The 17,796-nt window shown below is 44.0% G+C and overlaps 1 protein-coding gene across 6 annotated transcripts in view; it reads right to left on the reverse strand.

Annotated features, from left to right (window-relative positions):
• Positions 1-17,796, reverse strand: part of STOX2 (storkhead box 2) — a 142,641-nt gene that overhangs the window by 96,723 nt on the left and 28,122 nt on the right. For 2 of the 6 annotated variants that reach the window (XM_077782899.2, XM_021544263.4), the window contains exon 1: positions 1,613-9,920. The exons of the other annotated variants lie outside the window; for them this stretch is intronic. The gene's annotated coding sequence lies outside the window, so the exon portion shown is untranslated. Of the gene's footprint in view, positions 1-1,612; positions 9,921-17,796 lie in introns of those variants that run through there. 6 annotated transcript variants of the gene reach the window in all.

Genomic DNA, 17,796 nt, shown 5'->3' on the forward strand with positions numbered 1-17,796 from the left:
TCCTAATCCCTCTTTTTGAGCAGGTTCTGCTTTGTTTTCTGTAATCATCCTCACAAGGTATGACAAGGGAACAGGTCATAGCATCACCATGCCTCACGGTCTTCTCCAGCAGCACCCTCTGCCCTGCGCTGTACGAGTCCTTGCTTAGTGGTTAGCATTAAGCTTTCATGTTAGTGACTAACCTATACTTCTGAGAGTCTGTGGTGCCTTGCCCAGGTTTAGCAAATAATTATGCTTTTAGTGTTTCTGCCTTAGTTGATGCTAAGACTTGAGTTCTTTTCTCCTGCTAGCAGAAATGCAAATACATATTAAAGTAAAATGCATCTTTTCCATTACAATTTCCAGTTTTACAATCTTCTACCAGTTAGTTCCACATATTTCTGCTTCTTGGGCTCTTTGTAGCTGATATTTCTCTTTAGACACCTACAGCTATATAGCACAGGAAGATCATATTTATTTCTATACCCCTCTCAGATCACTTTTTGATGACAGAAATGTTACAAACAGTCTGGCGCACCTTCAGTCTACAGCACATCTATTCTGTGAATATAAAGGGAGACTTTGCTTTCCAGTCCAGTCAAACCAATATATTTAAATGAGTAAAGGGAAAGAGAGAAAAAAAAAAAAAAAGTACTACTTCTATAACATAATTGCACACTTATAAATAGCATGCTTTCCATGTGTGTCAGATATCAAATAGCTTAATGACAACTGATAACTGGCTGATTTCTGCAATCTGCCATCAGCTGCTATTTTCAAGAGAACATGAGCTATTCCTAATACTGTAGTTCAACTCCACTCAGTTGTGTAGGAAGCTTAAATTTTTCAACCAGATGGCAGGTATATGCTATTTTAACCAAAATCCTGTTTTAAGAACAGTGGTTGGTATAAAGACAGTGCTTAACAAGCCATGAGGAATAATAATAAAAAAAAAGTAGATAACTACATAATATCATTTAATATTGGCCTTTAAAAATATAACATACTTATAAACAGCAACAGATGGGCAGGCAATCAGGCTGCATGACCTCCTTTGCTGGGAAAAACAAGGTGTTTAGTTTAGTTTTTTTTTTAATTAAACTTCAGCTTTTATTCTCAAAATATACTTTGTAGAACTAGGATGTGATTTTCCTCATGTGTATATCAAGCCAAAAAGCCTCTTCTCCCTGAGTCAAGCAGGGATGAGCTGTTTGGCTGCATTATAGTGTGATTAATCCCTGCAACTGCTTTTACACCCAACAGAGGGAAAAAGCCATCTCTAGAATACAGGGTTTGATATGATAGAAATAACTTGTTGTTAAACATCTCTATCATTAGAGCAATGTCTACTAATTAGGAAATAAATAATTTACACTGGCATTTCTACAGTAGCAGAAGACATTATCCTGGCTTTTTTCGCTGATGTCTCCTAAATAGCAACAGAAACAGTAGCTGTGAAATCCACTTTACATGTCACAGAAGCAAAGTAATTCTGCATTTTTCAGAAGTGCCATAGCCTGGATATTTTTCCCTGCACCCCTCTAACAAACATCAGTGCCTTCTGGGATCTGACCCACTGCAGTCTCATTTTGCTGCCCATAACATAGGACATGGTTCCCCCCTCTGTACTTACATTATGTCTGGAATCCTCTCCTCAAGCACAAATGGAGAATCAAGGGGAGAAGTAGAGTCTGTGTGACTGAGCAGCGCACTAGAACACCCCAGGTGATCACTGTGGCTTCTCCTCTCTGCTGTGTCAAGAGAGTTCCCTTGTATTCAAAGCTCATTTCAATGGGGAAGATCTGATGTCCTACTAGTCAAGCACACTGAGCCTTTAGATCCTTTAACACCCTACCAAAGCATTTACCAGTAGATGTCTCTATATTTACTCTTGTCTTTTTTTGGATATATGCCTATGCAAGAAGAAAGCAAATTCTCTTTATATTTCACACCCATTCGCACTACTTTTTTTTAGGGTGTTGCTGAAAGAAAAAATTCCCTAGCTAGCTCAGCTCCAAATGGCCAACTACACAGCCATTTATTTCCCTCTGGTTATCCTGACTGAGTTCTTTTCCCACACATTCCTGATGTGGTGAATGACTTGTCTGAGCAAGCAAGATAATGCTTTAGGCAGCAGATTAGAAAATGCAAAAGCACAGTGAGTCCTATAGGCACCTCCTGGGTTGCATCCTGCCAGTGAGGCTTGGTTTTCTATCCCCAGCTGAAGCTGCAGAAGGTGCCTATCTCTCTCTAGGCTTACACTGGGGATCTCAGGCCCTGAGTGAGGTGCTACAATAGCCCCATGTCCCAGCCCTGTGTCTGAACACAAACAGAGAGAATTATTTCTGCCAGCAGTGAACACCAAGGTTCAGCCCTGCTATTAACTGCAGTGGCAACTACCAGGCTGCCAGTCCAGGGCAGACTGTTTCAGCCAGGACACCTACTGGGGAGAAAGGAGGACAGACAGCCCAGGAGCACCACCATGCCTACTGCATCACTTATATGTGGCTGTGGCAAAAAGGTCAAGGAAAACCAGCAATAGAAGAGGTTGTGCTGGTTTTCACCACCTGGATCGGCAGGATGGCTTTGCTTGCCCCGTACCTACCCCCAAAAAAGGACAAAGCAGGGCCTCATCCCTTGCACCCACCTCTTCATGGCAGGGAGCACCATGTAGAAGTGTCCTAGACTTGTGGGGTCATTACTTACACTGCCTCCTAAACAAAGAGTCTCAGGAATATCATCTACAGAGAGAACAGTGCCACATACTTACCTCTGACCACTCGGAGTGCCACGTGGTAACAAACATCAAAATATCAAGAGTTTCCTGGAACAGGTTGCCCAACAGAGATGCGCAGTCCACACCTCTGGCCCAGTCTCTCCTGACCTGGATCAAGCCTTGAACAACCTTGCCTGATCTCACAGCTGGTACTGCTCTAAGAAGGAGCTTCTGGAATCCTCTTCTGTTTGACTGCACTCAAACAAATGCATTGCTGACCACTGACTCTCCAGCCAGCAAGTTTGCACAAGCTCAGCACCCTCACAAGGATTTTGAAGCAAATCAACTACAAAAGCACAGGAAGGTACCCTTCTCCAGCCAGGAAGATCTCCAGACCAGGGTTCTGCTAATGACTAATAGCTCACACTGAAGAGCTCCTAACACATACAGGGTTGGGAGTCAAAAAGTGCAGAAATAAACAATGTCTGAGTTATAAAGATGGATTTTATGGATCTTTACATAAGCTTTAACTTCTACCACTTTATCTGTAAGCTTTTACTATAGAGTTTACTAGTTTGTGTTTTTACACTGATAGAAAAATCTATATGGAACAAGCAAGAATAAAGATATCACTTTATAAATATTTAGAATAACTTAAAATTTGTTGTCATATTAAAATATTTACTGGAATTGGGAGTGAATTTTACACATGGCAACAATAAAACAATGGTGAGAAGGAACACCCTCGCACCTCTTTTCACAGGCTCTTCACTTGAAATTGCAATTACAGTGATCTAAGTAGGAAAACAATTGACTTAAAAAAAAAAAAAAAAAAACCTGTAATAAAAGAAAACACTGTTTTAAGTTTGCAGGGAGATCCTGAATCACAGGTGTGCCTGATCCATGGAGAACACCGCAGCTGCTGGCAGGATGGGTCTGTCAGCTGCACCTCATCCTCCTCCCTCAGACAGTGCTCAAGAGCTTGCCTGAGATACCCAGGGTCACATCCCCACTGCTCAGCAGTGCAGAGAGGCACAACAACTTCTCCTGGGCAGGAGCATTGTTAGGGGCCATTGCAAGGCAGGAACAAAACCTCTTCCTGCTGCAAAGACATCCCAAGAGCTTCAGCACCTTGCAATGCCGATCAGTCTGGCTCCCTTCCATCTGACTCATGCCCACGTACCAACACAGCTGGCACACAGCTGTGCAGGAAGGGAAGCCACGTTTCTCCCCTGAGGGGAAGCTTGACTCATGCCAAAAGGTATTCCAGCCTGGATCTCAGGAGCAGTATCCACCTGTCCTCCCTAACACCAAGAAATTTTTTAGCTCATTCCCAGTGCTCAGCCCAAGAGCCTCAGCAATTTGGGCTTACCACACCTGGGCAGCAGTGGTCCCACAAGGGGCAGAAGGGTTTATGGACAGAGTGATGTACTTCAGATCCCAGATCCCATTTAAAATTTGACAGGAGAGAAAAGGGAAAAAAAGAAGAAGAAAAAACAAATTTAAAAATATACGACAGATTTGTCCACAGAAACCTGTAACACAGACAGACAGCAGCCCTGTTATCATTGCTGCAGCTGGTATAAAGACAGCACGTTTTCATGCTGCAGTCACATTTCCAGCTTCTTCTCAGACCTACCTGGAGGGACTGAATAATTTGCATCTCTCTTTTTCCCATATTATTTGCACATTCCACATATTATTTGCATTTGTCGTGAAAGGGTGGAGAATAATAGTGCTTACTACAAGAAATAAATACATTTAAAAAACAAATCAGTCGGTGCTGCCAGTCAGACAGATGCAAAAGTTGACAAAATACAGCCTTTCATTATTTTTTCATTCCAACCAATGCACAAAATACATGAAATATAAAAGAGTGCCTCACATAGATTTTTTCCAGCTGAATGGAGCTTTGACAGTAAAGAACACTGCATTTTTCACATAATAAAATGTGATTTTCCATCAATTTTACCAGTAATGAAAATGTAACATACAGCACAATCGCTTGAAAGCCAAGAATTTGAAGCCAAGGGTGAGGTTAGAAGTTGCAAAACTGGGAGCCTCAAGGGAAGAGAAGTGGTGGATAGACAAGAACTGGTTCTCTGCCACTCACTGAGTTTTCTACAGAGTCCCCCTCCCTCGCAAAAGGGCTCCCCCTCCTCCTGTTCCTGGTGCTCAATGGGAGGGGCAGCCAGAGCAAAACCATCCATCTGGTTCCCATCACAGGAAGGACTGCCTAGGCTAGCTCCTGCCAAAGCCTGTCACTAGCAATCAGCACAAGAGGGAACATGAGAAAACACAGCACAGCTAAGACAACAAACCTAATACTTTTAATACACTAATCATAACAGCAGTACTCAATTTTGCTCTTTATAGAAATATCACAGGAGTCAGATGGGTCATCCTGGTAGCCTCATTTTATCTGGGAAATTAATGTAACAGGCAACACAAATGTTATTTTCTTATGCCACAGTAGATCCATCAGCACCTATTAGAAGCATCTACAGGAGTGAAATATAGCAAAGAAGGATAATTTGATTAAGCAGGTGCAAAACCTTGCTACATATTAAGACACTGTCTCCTTTTAGCTACAGTATAATAGACACAGCATTTAAATCCTAATGCTGCCACTGTAGCCCAAGATCTAGTATTTTATGAAAGCTTGGAGAGATGATGATCAAACTGCCCATGTTCTCTTGCCACAGAAGCTCACCACAACCCTTCCCACCTCCCTTAGCCTTGCCAACCATGTGGAGCAATGCCAGCATTTCCACAGTTTCCACAAACTGCTTATCTTGTATATCATCCTTTAAAATCTATTTTAACACTCTCCCATTTCAGATGGCCAGCGGTGAAAAAAGAGTGAAACCTACATCCAAGTGGTCTATAGCAATACCTCCTACAGCTACTGCCATGGGAATGAAGATCTACAGGGATATGAGGACCTTGTACCACTGGGTACTGCACACAAATCAAAACAGAATTGCCAGCTGGACTTTACAGGCATAACTTTCCCCTACCTCAGCACTATAATCACACGCTCCCCTAATTACTGAGTAAGAGTGGCTGCTAATTACCTATCCAGAGTAATGAAATCTGACTAGGGTCAAAAGTGATCTGACAGTAGGGAACAGAGAGAGGCAGCAAGCTCTAATCCTCTGCTGTTCTCCTGACCTGCCTCAAACCTTAAACCAGTTCCCTCGGGGTTTGTTCTCCTCCCTACAGGTTACACAAACTCCTTGTGTAAAGTGCTTCTCCAGGTCTCTGAGAGACACATTTTCCCCATCACTTTGACAAGAACTGCCCCCACTCTGCTGGCACAATCCTGCCACCCTGGAAGAGCACACTGGAGCAGCTGAACACTTTGGGATCTCCAGGAAAGCAACCTGAGATCAGCTTTGCATCACAACACCTCCCTTGAGCTCCTTGCACCAGAGTAACAGCAATAGCACAACTAACACTCACACAGCAGCAACCAAAACTGATTAATTTCTTCATAAACACCTCCACTTCCTACAGTTTCCTGTACTGGAAGAAGGGGACCAAGATAAGAAATGAAGAAACCTCCTTCAGGAAGAATTACCAGGTCACTGCCTAAGGATGACATGGCTCAGACTCCCTCAGGACTGTCCCAGGCACATCACTATCACCTGGCTTGCCTCTCTCTATCCCCCTGTTTTTGTTAGGCTTTGTTCCCACGCACATCTAAGAATATTCTGGTGAGTGAATACGAATAACAGCTCTTTCTTCCTCCTTTCAGGAAACTATTTCCCCATTTGTTTCTCTCCTCTCCCTGCTTCGGTATTTAGCTGCAAACGTTAATGATCCATTTAAGAAGAGGAAAGCACCTTCTAGGAATGACTTGCCCCAGGCTATTCCATGAGGTGCTCAGAAGTAAATCCCATAATTTATACCCTCTTTGGTCAAAGAGGAACATACCCAAGACCAAAGAAAAGCATAGACAGTGAGAGAGATGGAAAGGGAGAGGAGATTGCCATGTTCTCTCTTGCACACTTTGCTGTTTCTTATTCTAGTGCTTTAAAAAAGTAAAGACTACTGGAATATCAGGGCTGAGCCCCAGGCCAAGTCTGCTCTGACTTGCTGCCATATAATCAATGAGAAACTTTTCAAAATGTCTTCTTTCTTCCCCATTGCACATTTATGTCTCAGCCTGCTACACAGAAGCTAAGACAAGCCTCCAGGGGCTCAGACAGGCATCAGTGCCACATCCCAGGATGACACCACATCTGAGGGTAAGGCAGCTCTGCTGCAGGAACCTGGCAGTCCTTACCCCTGACCTGGCTGCCTTCATCACACCTCCTGTCCTTCATTCCTGCTGTCTTGGCTTGACACTGCACGCTCACCTGTAGGTTGGTAACAGGCTGTGTGCTGGTTGGACTCCTTCAGGTTGCTTACTGGATCCTGGTGGCCATTCCCCCTCCCAGGAATAAGATGCACAACCATGGGATATGAACAGGAATAGGCTATAGAGCACTGCACATCCAAGAGAGCTACAGAGCAGGACAAGATGCAGAATAAGGACAGACAGCTCAATGAAAAGTAGCTTTGAACTAAGAGGTGTGGTGAAAACAGAAGCTGACCCCTAAAAAACGAACAAAGACGGTTGAGGAAGGGCAAGCCATCTGCTGTAGACTGAGCAGCTGGGATTGTGAAAGAAACAACCAGGTTACTGCTGATGGATTGATGAATGAGCAGGTCAATTTTTCTTCTAGACCTCCCATGATAAGAAGATGGGAAATGGTGTGTTAAAATCTTCATGAGGTAGAGCTAACAGAAATGTATCTCCCATTTATCCCTTAAAAGTCATGGATCACGAAGGGTTTTCCTCCCTTTCACCATTCTTCTCACCTCTGAAGCATTTCCCCTGTCTTTCTGCACTGTAAATCTACACTTTAAAATAGCATAAGATACTGTGTATAGGTAGCCAGCCTGTTGCTTAGGCACGGTCAAACCTAAACAATATAAAGAAGAAAAAAAGTAAAGGGGAAGAGATATGGGGTGAGCTGTGTAGACAGGCAATGCGGCCCTGGTGTTATTGAAACATGCTGAAGCACCATTTGCACAACTTTTAACTCCCTAGTTTTCACAAGCTTAAAAATGCAAATACAAAATCTGACTGCAAGGCAGAAAGTTGGGAGCTCAAGTTTCAGCTCAGAACTACATTCCCAGTGCTGTTGTACTTAAGGTTATAAAAATAATACCTCTATACTGAAAAGGCTGATTTGGCATGCCTCTAAAAAAAAAAAAAAACCCTGATATAATTTGGAGATGTAGAAAAGGAACATCAGTATAAAACATACTCTTCATCAGCTGATCACTTATCACTTGTTTTTAAGTGACTACATATATACCATTTTCACAAAAGTGTTTGCCAAAAATTCAATAAAGCTTCTGAATATGAAGGAGTACCTCAATGCTGTTTGGTTATCCTACATTGGCAAAACAACTTTGGACAGATTTTAAATGCATAATGCTTGCTATTATATAGACTGCATACACTACACTTAGCAGAGAAGTACCCAAAAATTGTAAAAATATATTCAGGACTATTCATGTTGGAAAAAAAAACATACTTCCCTTTCCTTTCAATTACTGCAAGGCCAAATGGAGCAGGCTGCAAGGAGAGGGCAAGCACCCTTGCTCAATACCTCAATATCTTGCTTGAGAACACACCAAGCACTCAGGCTCTGCTCTCTGCACCCTTCCCAGAGCCCATCTGAGATCCCTGAGCTTCAAACTACATCAGGGCAGCTGAGCTGTGATGAACTATCCTCATTAATGCTGAACTTTGTTTTGATGAGGTAAATGAAAAATTATGTTTGTGCACTAAGTGGACTATAAATCACCAAGGCATTTAGCCTCTTACCTTAGTACTGTCAAACATACTTTGCAATGGCCAAACACAATCCGTATGATGAATTTATGTAGCTGAAGTCTTCAGACCACCAGTAATTTCTGCCTTAAAACCCTCATGACTAAGAAGAGAGGCAGGACAAAAAGGAAAATAGGAATAAGTACCAGTGACCTGAAGTGGCTCAGATTTCCCAGAGAACATGACAAGCGGACGCAGAATAAAATCATCCAGAGTTGAAAAGGCAGAGCTAATACTTTCAACTTTGCATTTCTATAATCTCACATGTCTGAGCAGAAAGATGGGTGCTTGCAGAAATTGGTGCAAAACATGGGATCTGTGGAGGCTGAGCCACAGATCAGATTTGGAAAGGACTCTGCCTTGGTCCACTGCTGGGGCAGACTTGCATCCATTACTGTTTCAGCTCAGCTCACCTCCTATGGGGTCTGTCTGGGGATCCACTGCTGCCAAAGATCCCACAAAAATAGAGGGCCACAATGCATTTCCTCCCTTTTCTCAGAATCATAGACTGCTTTGGGTTGGAAGGGACCTCTAAAGGTCCAAATCCCTGCCATGCACAGTGACATCTTCAACTGGATCATGTTGCTCAGAGCACCAACCAGCCTGACCTTGAATGTTCCCAGAAATGGGGCATCTACTTCCTCTCTGGACAAACTGTTCCAGTGCCTCACCACCCTCATAAAAATTTCCTTATATCCACCCTAAATCCCTCTTTTAACTTAAAACCATAACCACCATAACCACCATAACCACCACTTATGCTATCTATAAATGCCCTGCTAAAAAGTTTGTCCCCATCTTTCTTAGGTTAGGTATTAGAAAAAAGGCTTTTCATCCATAGGGTATTAGGAAATGGTCACGGCACCAAGCCTGACAGAGCTCAAGAAACCTCTGAACAATATTCTCCAGCACCTGGTGTGATTCTTGGGAATGGTTCTGTCCAGGGCCAGGAGTTGCACTCAATGATCCTTCTCAGTCCCTTCTAACTCAGCTTATTCTGTAATTCTAAGCCTCTTTTAGGTACTGGAAGGCTGCTCAAAGACCTCCTCAGAGCCTTCTGTTCTCCAGGCTGAACAGCCCCAACTCAACCTGTCACCACACAAATGCTCTAGCTCTCCAATAATTTTTACGGCCGTTCTCTGGACCCGCTCCATCACGTCCTCGGCTCTACTGTGCTGCGGATCCCAGAGCTGGATGCAGCACTCCAGGTGGAGGTCTCAGAGAAGCGGAGTAGAGGGGCAGAATCATCTCCCCTCTTGCCGGCTGCTGAGACGATGTTTATCTTTAAACGGGCTGGATCCGAGGGCGGGAGCCCTCCCCGGCGCCGCCCGCCGGAGCCGCTCAGGGCCGGGCGCCATCGGCGCGCCTGGAGGGGCCTCTAGCGGCTCCCGCCGGGCGCTCGGAGCCGCCCCTCGTCCGCCCCTCGTCCGCCCGCACCCGGGCGGGCTCACCGGGCACCCTGCCACCGCGCACCCCGTGCCCTTCGCTTCCCAGAGGCGGCTGCCGGCGCTGCTGAAAGCGCAGCAGCACAACCAGGCGGTGCTGGCGAGGATGCCAAGCGACCCGCGGCTGTCACCCATGCTGCTGCCACCGGCCCCGCGCCCACCGGACAGCAGCTTTGCTGCTTGCCAAGGGTTTGCCATCCTCAGCTATGGATAGCTCAGCCCCTGACCTCTGGAAGAGGCACCCCAACAACTGGACAGCCAGCATGCTTGGGGTGAGCAAGCTACAGACAGCCCAGATAACTTTAATCTCATTTTTCTTCCTGTTTCCTGCAATGAAACCTGGATTTGCAGCATTAACTGGGTCAACTCTTACAGTATATCAACATTCAGTGAGGCTGAAGGCTCGGATGACTTCAGGACTGTATTTGCTGCATCACAGATAAACACCCCACTGACCCTGCCAGTGTTCCCACATGGGGATGCACTTAGGCAGTAGTCAAATGTTCATGGAAACATTTGCAGTGACAGAAATTCCCACTAACAGCAAGTTCAGCACAATCACATCAGAGTCACTTGTTTAACCCCATTTAGAAGTGGAACACCAAAGGGAATGCAAGCCTAGGCCCCACTGCATTCCACTCACTTCCAAGCCCTAAATTTATGGATAAAGTCACTAAATAATACTGCTCAGGTGGAAAGGGACCTTCTTGCTCAAAGTAGGGCCAACCCTGACTTCATGTGATGTTGCCCAGGGCTTGGTTTACCTGGGCCTTGAAAACCTCTGAGAACAAAGCTCCTAGAGTCTCTTTAGGCAAGTTATCAATGCACAGTTTTCCCCATGGACATAGTCTTACCTTAATATTTTCTCAGGAAATCCGACTCAAGTTTGCAATCCTTGTTCCCTGGAGCTGGCTACATCTTTTCATCAACTTTCCCATAGATAGGGGCAGGTTGTAGTAAGGTCTCCTCCAAAGCCATCTCCTCAGGGCTGAACAAACCCCTGTCCCTCAGTCTCTTCTTCCAGAGTACATGATCCAGGCCCCTGGCAATCAGAAGCCCAGCCATTTGACTGTTTCACACAATGCGCCACTCATATTTTATAGAAAGTAATAAAAATGCTTAAAATACATGTGTGAAGCCACAGGTCCAAATTTCAATAGCCCTCCAACAAAAAAGTAACAAATCTACCAGCTATGCATTTATTTAAACGAAAGGCAGACAGCAGAGGCCATCTATGTTTAAAAAAAATAAAAGCAACCCTCCTTCAAGGCAGCAGAGGGAACCTACTTACCATTTTTCACTTAGCTCTCTGTGAAATACACATTAACATACTTAACTCCTTGAAAACTTAATGCCTTCAAGAGAAGTCATGCTCCAAAATGCTAGCATGCATTATACCAAAAGAGTCTTCCGATTCACATACAAACAGGAGTATAATGATCATATGTTGCAGGTAAATTACTTGCAGGAAGGTCGTATTAGAAAATAACATGTTGCAGTCCCAGAGACTGTACTCAGTGCCAAGCACTTGGGAACGCTACAAGAATGATTAGGACCTTTGTATATGTTGATGGGAACAGCAATAATTAAGTGTTATGAGCTCTGAATACAACTCCCAGGTGAAGAAAGCACAGGAGGCATATCTGGCCAGCCTAGGAGATTACTGTTGCAGCAGTCCTCCTCCTCTGCTACAGCCACAAGCCACATCCTTGGGCAGAGCTGCTAGAAGTGCCAGTCAGAGCAAGCCCAGTTCTTGTACGTGTTCAGGGGCCCTGGCAAGTCACTGCTGCATAAGTAGGAAAGCCAGACTCTACACAAAATGACATTTGTACACATATTTGAGTTGACACTGTCAAGAACTGCGACCTAAATGCTGGCACAAACACAGCACCCCAGCTCAGGGACACCAAAAAAAATAGATTCAGCTGCCTTTTTAAAATCTGGGAACTGACACCAAAACCACCCAGCCAGACTGGTTAGCTGGCTATTCCACTCCTCTGCATCAGAATCAGGATATCCAGCCTCCTCCCCAAGTGAGCTGGAAAGATGAGTTGTCACCATGACAGAACTGCATGGGGATATGATGAGATCACCAGCAAGGCTCCCACTGACCTCAGGTAAACTCTAGAAAACACCATGACAGGCTCCAGAGAAACTCAACGAAGGCAAAAATTAATATCACTACTCTTTAGTATGAGAAAAAAAGTAATTTCTTGTTCTTTTCCCATACATTTCTTGGGATATCACTTGAAAGCCTCTCTCCAACTAAAGGCTAATCACTCTTTTTCCCCCATTAGTTATATTTCAAAGGTAAAACCATCACTTATTTAGACCAAGAAGGTATCAAAACAGTCAGTGAACAGTGCAGACTCTTTGAGAACTACAGTTGATCTGGAAGACATGTCTTTATTGTTTCAGCTGCACTCAGTCAAAATTTTTTGAACTAACCAGCACAAAAAAAAAATCTCCATTACTACTCAGTATGCCAAAGCATACTTGAACTGCTTCAACATGCTATGCTGGAATTAAAACAAAGAGTTATTTCAGGTCTGTTTTAATTCATTACTAATGTGTCGACTGTTCTAGGATCCTTTGCCAAGAGCAGCTACCCTTTTCTGAGAGCTAATGAAGTTAAGATCAAAAGCACTGAGTCCTGGACCAGACCAGTGGCAGAGATCAGGTGGAACTGCAGGGCTGAGCAGTGCAGTGTGTGGTGCCTGGCAGAGATGTGACGTTTAAAGCATGGACCAGAAGTGAATTAAAGTTTAGGACTGTTGCTTACTGTACAAGATCGACTTCCCCAGGTTAGCTACTTCCCTCTTGGCTACCCAGGAGGGTGTACAGAGATCAATAGCAGCATCTATCGGCAGCAGGTCATTTCCGAACTGGTGTTAACCACTACCTCTCTGTCTCTGTTTGAGACACTTGCAGAGGAAGTCAGCTAAGGATCACATATGGTTATAAACAGGGAGTGCATGATATAGATACCAATGTTGTGTCCTGGTCTGTAAGGGTGAGCTGCAGTGCTGGGGAGCTGCAGGGAGCCCTCCTCCCTTCTAATTCCAGTGATCTCTAGAGCTCAACATCACACAGGCTGGACAGCAGATACAACTTGCTAATCCACCCCTGCAGCTCTACACTTCTTGGAGTGTTTTGGGAAGAGGCTGTGAGGCATGGATGCGTTGCCAGCACTGAAGGGAACAGCCAGGAGGCAATGAATTCAGTGTCAAGGGCAGAAGCAGGGCTGGAGCAGTGAAGATGAATCTCACCCTGTGTGAAAGAGGCTACAAAATGCTTTGAGAATGACCCAGTGCACCATGACAGGGAGACAATCTGTACATAAACACGACGGATCAATGGAGAGACTCCCACCTGCACAAGCATGTTCACAGCACAAGAAGTGTCACAGCACCCAGCCAGAGCTGGGGCCTGGCTACAAAGGGCTGGCAACCAGGGTGTCAATTCATAATGCATCCGTAAACACCTTTATTTCTCTAGAGCTACATCAAGGTCTGGAAGCAGAAAAAACAGTTACTCCAAACCAAAACTTGGCACAGTGCCTCTGCTTGTGATTATTTAAGAGCCAACACATTCCCAGAACAGTTAATAGCTCTGTGCTCTGCTCAGAAAGAAGGACTCCACAGGAACAAAAGTGGAATAGAGAGAGAGGCAGCAGTGCCACCAAAGTTATGAACAGGTCTGGAAATGGGTTAGGCATCAATGACACATAGCTTCTGCAAGGACCCCCAAAGCACAGAGCTGGAGGGTATCATAGGCACAGTTCAAAAGGCAGCTATTTCTTTCTGCTATCAGCTGTGAGGCTTCAGATGGAGGCTTTGTCCAATCTGGGAAATAACCCTTTCAAACAAAAGGCAGGCACATTTGGCCTAGAGTCTGAGAAGCAAGCAACAAGAGCCAAAAAACATTTGGAATCATGATTTATAGGGAAAAGCTCAGATGCTTAAGAGGTTACACAGGTGGCAAATACATCCTGAGAATATAGAGACCCGAAGCCAGGAAACTGTTTGAAAAGGATGGTCAGCAATTGTTCTACTACACAAAAAAGAACAAAACCTTACTATACACCTAATAATTTTGGAGGATATCATGAAAAGACGGAGAGTAAAGGCCTAACACAGAATTTGTTGATGAGTTGTGAAGTCACCCTCATCAGAGGTTTTGAAAATAAGCATCTAGCCTTCTCAGGGGCAAGGAGATGGATTAGAAGACACCTTTAAGTTGCTTCTGACCTTGAATAGAGTATTCTATTTCCACTGGTATGCCCTTTTTTGTCAGTAGGCTTTGATTACTAACCTTAAAAAAAATCTTGCTCTTCACTGACTTCTGTGATGCCAATTCTCATTTTCTTCCTTCTTATTTTGTTTAGTCAACAGATTGTACACCTCTGTATCAAACTACAGGGAATGAAACTTCTTGTGTTCATATATATAATGGATATGATGGACACAGAAAACACCAGCTCTGCCAGCTTTAAAACAAAATACATTGATTTACTCACAGTTGAGTCTTGCACAACATCCCCAGACACTAGCTTATCAAAAATAAATAGTGAATTTTGCTGAGTAGCAGGAAGTCAGAGGTGATGGGCAGCAGGGAATAACTGAAAGATTTAAAACCAGTATGTAATAGTCAGATCTGTTTCCTGTTTCCAGAGGTAAAGGAATTTCCCATTTCCAGAACTGGCTATTTAAAGAAAATCCTGACAACAGAGAGTTTGGGGTTGGGTTGCTTTCCTAATAATGCCAATGAAAATAAATTAATAGGGCTGGTGTTCCTGAGCTCATTCTTTGGAGAGGAGTGGCCTCTCATTTGCAAGCCCCACAGATGACCACACACTGTCAGGCACCTCAGTGTTGGAGGATGAAGAGGAGGTTGTGGCACTGGAAGGCCCAGCAAACACCCACAGCCTCTGCAAGAGGGCTCTGCCATCAGCCTCTTATTTCAGTTCATGCCATAAATACTGAAGTTAATCCAGACTGACTAGTAGGAACACAGGAAAAGCAAAGGGCCCTACAGCCAGCTAAAAATCTTAGCTGCCGCAATTATTTGATGAAATACACAAAGGCTTATTTTCTCTAAACATGAAGCTGGATTCTTTTTGTTCCAGCTGTTTTTGCAGTCGATCAGGGAGGGAAAAATAGTTTTCTTTTTTTAATCCTAGATTGTTCACTTGTGGAGTATCTTTTTCATGCTGTCATTTTAAAGGTTTTCATCTCTGCTCCAGGGCAGTTCAAACAGCTAAAAAAATGGGGTGGAAAAATGTGTACTGAAAGGTGCAGCCCTGCTGGAAACTATGGGAGAGCTCTGACCTCCTCACTATAAAAAAGGTTTGATGTTGGAAGTGCACCCGTGTTGTACACTGCATTTTGAAAATGTGAAGATTCCATAGATTTTAAGTAGCTAAAATTGCTTTTAATTTTTTTTTGTTTGTTTATTTAAGTTACATGTGCAGGTTTTCAACACTTAAGAAGAAAAATTCTGTCCAGGTTTGGTCTTGAAGAAAAGAAAGCTGTGTGGTCCTTTGTACTGTATTGCATCAGAGTTTCATAGTAATTTGTGAAGGAAAACCAAACTGGTTTGCAGGGGTTAGCTGGGCCCAGGACTTTCACACAGGAGGTCATGAAGGTAGAGGGAAGCTGGTGCTACTTGGGGACACAGCCAGGCAGTGTGACACCCACCACTCTGCCCAGCTCACATGTGCACAGGCTTATAGCTAGGACTCTTCCACAGCAGTAGAGGTAAAAAATCCACAACGAGGTATTTCTAGGGATGGAAGCAAAGCAGCCTGTGACCAGTGTTCTGCTTCCTGCTCTCCAGGGGCCCACTTTATTCTTCTATACATAAAATGACACAGGGCTCAAAGCTGCACACTCCATGTTTTCATTTTAATCAATGAACAAAAACACTAGGACTCTGAAATTGTCCTGATCTACAAGTAGAGAGCAGTACCTGAGAAATTCCACCAGTCTTCATAACACAGCAGTCTTCTGATGCTCCTCTTATTCCTGACTCCACAGGAACACAGTCTTGCCCATCTGCCAGTTAGGCAAAGCACGTTTAAGCAGGCACAAATTTCAGGGAGAGAAAAGGAGTGGAAGAGGACTGCCACCAACTACCCTTCAACTCCCTTGTATCACTCCTGTGATTAAGGGAACTGGAAAGATTTGTTATGGGGAAACATGAGGGATGCCCAAATCCAAACAGGGAAGCAGATAACAAATACAAATGGGTAGAGGGCAGGGGATGAGGCTTCTCTAGCTAACACTTCACATGATGCAGGGCTACACATAGTGCTGGTTTTGCAATGCTTTTTCTGGATGGAGGCAATTTAAAAAAGAAAAGTTGCTTCAGATATTTGCAACATTGAAATTAAGCATTCTTTTGTTATTGGTATTATCTCAGCTGTGAAGTATTTGGGGCATTTGAGTCAATGCATAGACAAGTGTCAAAAAGATTGAAAAAACAGATTTCCTGCCATTTTTCACATTGAAACAGATGCCCAATGGAAACTGGCCTCCTCACCCCAGCTGCCAAAACCCAAATTGCCTACTGCAAAAGACTGGTCTATTTTTCCTGGACAATTTTTCCACCTGTTTCCTGGTAAGTAATGACACCCAAGAGCAGGGAAACAGCAGTGTTTAAGGGTCATGGTCATAGCACTACCCACATGGATCTGTGCAAAATCTGTGCTCCAGATCCATTCTCATGGATTCTCTCTGGAATTTCAGAGCAGGCTAGACACAGCCAAGGACACACAAGAAGGTTTACAAAAGATTTTCACAGTGGCATTTGATTTTCTTTCCACAAGTAACAACACCTACTTGCAGCTAACAGCTATCATAGACCTTGCCAGAGCTGTCATGATCAGAGCATGCAGAAGCTGCAAACACTACTGCATGCATTTCACAGAGACTATGGTATTTGCCATGATACCATAAGATTCTCAGTATGTAACCACAGCAGCATTCCCAGGATCTCAGGGCTTGAAAAGGCACAGAGCTTGGGGTGTGTTCACTCAGCTCCAAACCATTAAAAATGCTAAAAGGCAATTACCTCCTCACTCACTCTCCCTGCAGAGAAATACCACAATGGCCACACCAAGCCCCCAACAGCATCACCAAGAGCCATGTGAGACATTTCGTACCAGAGAAGGATCAAAGCTGCCTCCTGACCCCCAGAAACAGAGCAGACATTGAAATAAGACTGCAGAATCATGACCAAAAGTCAGCATTAATACAGCACAAGTTGCTACTTAAGTAAGTTACCCAGTAATGTGAAGCATCAAACCTCCAAGACCTGCAGTCATTCAGAAATTCTGGAAAAAGGCAAAATCAGCTCAGATTTCAAAAGTAGCAAAGCAAGTGCAAGCTTGACAGCAAGCATTCTGCAGTTCCCGACCTTTGGAAAGTATTGGAAAAAGTATTAGGTAGGGGGAAAAAATTTAAAATTAGTACATGCCTAGACTGCCTCTTCCCTACTGTTTTACAACTTCCCCAACATACCTCTCCCATGAGGTGGAGGTGGCTGGCAGGGATAAGAAAGAGCTCCTGAGGTCAGCAGTAATAACCTAAGTGACACGACTGATGAGAGCAGAAATCAGTAAGCCTGGCTTACATGCTCACCTTCATCATTGCTAACACCAGTGGGAAGCATTTGCCAAGACTAATCTGGTCTAGACCACAGCAAGGCACCAGACTGTGTGCAAGAGGCTACAAAATGCTTTGAGAATGACCAGACTCACT

Source organism: Lonchura striata, chromosome 4 (assembly GCF_050655825.1).
Source record: "Lonchura striata isolate lonStrDom1 chromosome 4, ASM5065582v1, whole genome shotgun sequence".
Classification (NCBI taxonomy): Eukaryota; Metazoa; Chordata; class Aves; order Passeriformes; family Estrildidae; genus Lonchura; species Lonchura striata.